This window comes from Lucilia cuprina, chromosome 5, assembly GCF_022045245.1.
Source record: "Lucilia cuprina isolate Lc7/37 chromosome 5, ASM2204524v1, whole genome shotgun sequence".
Lineage (NCBI taxonomy): Eukaryota > Metazoa > Arthropoda > Insecta > Diptera > Calliphoridae > Lucilia > Lucilia cuprina.
Window position 1 is genome coordinate 45,240,252 of NC_060953.1, and position 6,000 is coordinate 45,246,251.

The 6,000-nt window shown below is 30.6% G+C and overlaps 2 protein-coding genes across 2 annotated transcripts in view; one reads left to right on the forward strand and one right to left on the reverse strand.

The window, feature by feature from the left end:
* Positions 1-4,205, reverse strand: part of LOC111684214 (uncharacterized protein PB18E9.04c-like) — a 97,310-nt gene extending 93,105 nt beyond the window's left edge. The window contains exon 1 of the mRNA XM_046952491.1: positions 3,799-4,205. The gene's annotated coding sequence lies outside the window, so the exon portion shown is untranslated. The remainder of the gene's footprint in view (positions 1-3,798) is intronic.
* Positions 685-6,000, forward strand: part of LOC111689001 (integrator complex subunit 6 homolog) — a 38,914-nt gene continuing 33,598 nt past the window's right edge. The window contains exon 1 of the mRNA XM_046951245.1: positions 685-705. The gene's annotated coding sequence lies outside the window, so the exon portion shown is untranslated. The remainder of the gene's footprint in view (positions 706-6,000) is intronic.

The following is a 6,000-nucleotide window of genomic DNA, read 5'->3' on the forward strand; positions in this document are numbered from 1 at the left end:
TATTGATTAATTTTGATTTTTGTATTGTATTTTAAAGGCATAATTAAATTTATTACAGTGATGTACGTATTTATTTCACGATCGACAAATACAAATAAATACGATCATTAAAATTTTGTCTAGCAATTACGTGAGTGTTTTATTAAAAACACAAATTAACTTTTTGTTTTAAATTTAATTTCTTCCTTGCTGGTCAAGTAATTAATTACTTAATTTAGTGTTTATAAATTGTATTTTTAATGTATGTATTTTGCATATAGACAAAATTAAATAAACATATACATTTTACAAATTTGTTTTCATTTAGATCAAACAAATATTTTAGGTTTTATTTTAGTGGCAATTAAATCAATATTAAGTGGGAACTAAATAAATAAGCAGTGAAAGAAAAAAAGAAAGAAAATTTAAAAGTCATATGATTTGTTAAATAAATTTGCGAAATGCGAATAAAAGAGAAATTTCTAGTACTCATTACTGTTGACATTACTAAGTAATGGGCTGAGCTTACTTGTACTAATCGCTTAAAGTTTAATTTATTTATTAAGTTTCGTTTAATATTTTAAATCTAGTTTAGCTTAACTTAATAAACTACCTTGTACTTGTTGCTGTTAATCTAATTAAAAATAAATCATTTAACAATTAATCATTTAAGTTTTTTTTTTTAATTTCAGGTTTCTGTGGGCATCGTTTCAATTAGTCAATCTAGTGAGTACTAATAAAATTTTATTAATTGAAATTTATTACGTTTTAATTTAGAAAAAATACGGTATTTAATTACAAAATCTCTACTTTGTTGTAGTTACGAAATGTTTATATTGTGTATGTTTTCACATATTATTTATACAGTTGACTGGGTCAACAAATTATTTAGGAATGATGTGTAAAGTTCCATTTTTAGCTTTAACACCGCTAGTCATTAAATACTGTTACAAAAATCCGTTATAGTTATCATTATAGAAATATTAGTGAAGGGTTTTACGAATAAACTATAGACCAGAGATACAAGCCGAAACGGCTCAAATCGGCGGCTGCTGGCCGATTAAGCCGGCTTAAACGTAGCCGCTGATAAAAATTGGAATCACACATGTATTTCGGAAAATAAATTCACCAATTTTAACGGAGTTGCCACTATTTTAAATTATTATAGCAAATTGGAAAGTGTTGCCACACAATATTGTGCTAATATTAAAGGATTAAGTCTCGCTGAACCCGATTCCTCCATCTCATATGGTAATTCTGAGATCGTGTCCTGAATTTTAAGAAAACGCCGTTTTTGTCGATATGTAATAAATATAGTAATCTTGTTTTCCCATTTTCAGGACACGATATCTCAAAGTTTTAATGTTATGGAGAAAATCTAAAGTCAGATTCAGATACAGCACTGCTTAGTCCTTAATAAACGTTTAACTTGTTATCATGGTTACGACTTCTTTTAAATTTTGTCTGTCTGTATAATTATGTGTAGGCAACAGTAAATGGCTGTAAAAGATCCACTTACTATAGTTCAATTTTTAGGTCCTTTTAAAAAGATTCAATTGCAAATGTTGGTTCTTCTACCCACCTTAAAATATACTAATCGTCTTAGAATCATTTTCTGAGTCGATTTATGTCCGCCGATGTTCGTCCGTCTGTCCGTCCATGTAAACCTTGTAATCAAATTACATGACGCAATTTTGAAGATTATTTAATGAAGTTCAATACATGATCTTCTATTGTTCCAGGGACGAAGCCTATTGAAAATGGTAAAGATCGGTCCATTATTTCCTATACCCACCAATCATCTTAGAATCATTTTCTAAGTCGATTCAGTTATGTATGTCCGTCAGTCCGTCCGTTCATGTAAACCTTGTAATAAAATTACATGACGCAATTTTGAAGATTATTTAATGAAGTTCAATACATGATCTTCTATTGGCCTAGGGACGAAGCCTATTGAAAATGGTAAAGATCGTATCATTATTTCACCTAGGTCCGTACAACTGAACCGAAGCCCTGGATAGGCCTTGTAAAGCTTGTAATCGAAGTACAATTTTGAAGATAGTTCAATGAAATTTTGCACATGAACTTCTATGGTTCGTCTCCTGTTCCTCCGGCCTTTGAAAATTGTAAATATTGGTTCATTATTTCACCTAGCTCCCATACAACTAAACCCGCAGAATACGGCTTTTAATGTTTAATATACACGTGTCTCTTCAGAAAGCTGCAAAACCAAGTTCTATACTTGCCTTGATGACCCTCATGAATTTTATAATTATAGGGTCTCATATGACCCTAGCCCCTATAAAAAGCCCCGTTCAAAATTTGACTTAAATGTCCACAAATTTATTCAATTATGAATGACATAGGTATATCTGAGGCAAGATAAATTTAAGTCGAAGTACTTTACGTGCGTAGCTGGAGCGTAGCCCTATCTCACGGTGGTACTTTTACAATCTCTGGATGAGTAAAATAAACCACTCACCACTGCCACTTTAAGTATCTTACACGCAGGTTACATTTTTTGTACTTAAATGAGCCGGTCCATGTACATGCTCTTTGCTCAAGTACTTGAGCTATCTATTCTCTGACCATTGCTGCCCCGTTACTTAACTTCCGAGATTTAAAACATAACATCCGTTTACAACTAAGATGGGATGGCCTTTTTTGAGTTAGCAACAGCAGCTAGAGACATATCCGGTAGACCGAAGTACGAATCCGTCAAATAAGCCAAAACTTTGTTCTTACTCACAGGGTTGCACTGTTATGGTATGAACAGAGTTTACTCTGAATATACCAGGATAAGGAAGGAACTTTCAATGGTACCATTTGTATGTGATACCTTTCATTCATCATCAAACAACCCAGCAGACCACTTATTTATCCGACACACTCACCTCTATTCTGCATTTGGGTGCTATCAAAATACTTATAGGACTGGAAAGACACAGTCTAAGGGTTTTGATAGGGTTACTAACTGGACATTGCTCATTTAGAAGTCAGTAAGTGGGACAGCAGTATACCGGACTATTGCAGGTTATGCAAAGATGAGGAGGAGGTAGAGACGATCGAGCATATTATTTGCCAATGTCTTAGGATACAAAACCTCAGGTTGAAATGGCTAGGGAAGAGGTTCTACGGCGAATTGGAGGAAATTGCGGGACTTAACCCTTGCAACCTACTAGGTTTTGTCAAGGGAATTAGTCACTTCTTTGACTGGTTATTTATGTGTCTGTTTTGTTATTATCTATCCATATATCCTCTTTACCTATTTTCTTTCTCTCTTGAGTTGTTTTTTTTTTTTTTGAATCTTCACTTTTTAAAGGGAATCACAATGGTCATTATGGACTCCAAGTGAATATACGCCGTTTTTACGGTGTATAACCCTTCCCAACATAACCTAACCTAGACAACTTGTTCAATATTAATTTAATAACTGAAAGTGTTTTTATTTTGACGTTTATCAAAATAAAATTTTAGATTATATCCCTTTCCGATGGACATGACATAGAGTTATATTAAATGGATGCTAGGATCTTAATTTTTTTTAATGATTTTATATTTTAAATTTAAGATTTCTATCTTATGTGAGCATTTGAACGTTTATTTGTTTTACTGATTGGCAGGTGCTAACCATCACCCCTAAACTAATTTCGATAAAAGCCAAAGACACAAAATATGACTTTTAAAGAAAAATATAAAAAAAATATTAAAAGATAAACAGAAATTAAAAAAAAAATTTAAAAATAATCTCCAATAGCTTAAATAGAATAGAAAATAAACTAAAAACTATAATAATAATCACAATAATTATAAACTTACCGAAAAAAAAACTTTAACACACAGAGGCACTCACACGGACGGACGGACGCATGGACGCACTAACAAACGTTTGGTTTTACGAAAATACAAAAAATATCGAAGAAGAAAAAATAAACTTAAATAAACAATTCTTCCACATATAGATAAAGACCAAGAAACTGATGAGTTGAATTATAACGACAACAACAACAACATTAATAGAAATAAATAATAGATTTTTGTTGTTTTTTTTTATTTTTTTGTATCTAAAACCAATCTACAAAAGGCTTGGTCGTTTATTTGGTTGGCAAAAGCAAAATTTCATTTCATTTGGCCATATGTTTAAATTACGTATTTTTTTTAAATTTTTTTGGATTTTTTTTTTTTTTTTTTTTTAATTTTCTAAATTTGTTGGTTTGTTGTCTATTTTCAAATACAATTTGAAAGAAATTTATTAATAGACAACGTTTGTATTTCTTCTTTTTTTTTTGTTTTTTTTTTTTTAAATTCTGGTTTATTTTAATGTTGTTATTTTTTGTTTTTTTTTTTTTTCTTAAAAAAAACCTTTTCTCTTTATTTTATTAAACTTTAAAAAATACGCCCAGAATGGAATTTTTTAATTTTAATTTGTATATTTCTCTTCTTTAGTTTAAACTTGGTATTCGAAATATTTATTTAAATCCAAAAACTAAGGCGTTATTTTAAGCTTTTAATATTTTGTTTTTTTTTTTCTTTCTTTTATTAAATCAAGCGTATCAATTTTTAATTTAAACTTCACACACACGTTCTTATTTTTTTTATTAAATTATGCTAAAAACACACAAAAACATTGTATTGATAATTATTTTAATTCACACACTTATGTTTTTAACCAAATAATTTATTATTTTTTACATTCATTAAGAATTTTAAATTAAAATTTAAAAATCCACTCACTCTTTTTCTTTACAAATTAACTTCTCTTTTGTTCCACTGTAACCGTGTATTTCATTTAAACGAAATATTTAAACGTTACCTTAAAAAACAAAATTTGTATTTTCTAATTCTATTTTACACCGTTTTTTTTGTTATTATTGTAGATTTTTATATTTAAAATTTTACGTTTTATTTTCATTTGTTGTTTTTTAATTGTTATTATTATTTATTTTCGTTAAATAATTCACTTATTTCTTTATTTCTTTATATTTTTGTGTTTTATATTCGAAATTGTTTGTTTTCCGACTAACGAACCGTTTCGTTGCGCTTAAAAATGTTTACTGGCCCGCCGCACGAGATGCACACACGAGTAAATTTTACTTCAGCCGCTCCATACCAGCTGTTTTTGTCTTGTTGTGTTTTTTTTTTTAGTTTTTGTTTTTTCAGTTTTAGGTTTGTTCGTCGTCGGTGTTGTCTCTTGTTTTTGTTAGCGCTACCGGAGCTAGTTGTTGCCGCTGCTGCTGCCTAAAATTTTTGCTGTTGTGGTTTTTCTTCGTTTTAATTGTGTTATGTGAGCAGAAATAAAAGAATAGCCCCTATATAGAAGTAGTGGGTCGATGGTGAACGACTATCTGATGACCTATTTTATATTAGTAACGGCGAGACAAACAACGCAATAGAGTGCGACAGAGATAGTTCAGTTCTAGTTTATTTTTTCTTCAATTCTAGATCAGTTCTAGTTCAGTTCTAGTTCTGTACTAGTTCAGTTGTAGTTCAATTCTAGTTCAGTTCTAGTTCAGTTCTAGTTCAGTTCTAGTTCAGTTCTAGTTCAGTTCTATTTCAGTTCTAGTTCAGTTCTAGTTCAGTTCTAGTTCAGTTCTAGTTCAGTTCTAGTTCAGTTCTAGTTCAGTTCTAGTTCAGTTCTAGTTCAGTTCTAGTTCAGTTCTAGTTCAGTTCTAGTTCAGTTCTAGATCAGTTCTAGTTCAGTTCTAGTTCAGTTCTAGTTCAGTTCTAGTTCAGTTCTAGTTCACTTCTAGTTCAGTTCTTGTTCAGTTCTAGTTAAGTTCTAGTTCAGTTCTAGTTCTAGTTCAGTTCTAGTTCAGTTCTAGTTCAGTTCTAGTTTAGTTCTAGCTCGGTTCTAGTTCAGTTCTAGTTCAGTTGTAGTTCAGTTCTAGTTCAGTTTTAGTTTGGTTCTAGTTTAGATCTAGTTCAGTTCTAGTTCAGTTCTAGTTCAGCTCTAGTTCAGTTCTAGTTCAGTTCTAGTTCAGTTCTAGTTCAGTTCTAGTTCAGTTCTAGTTCAGTTCTAGT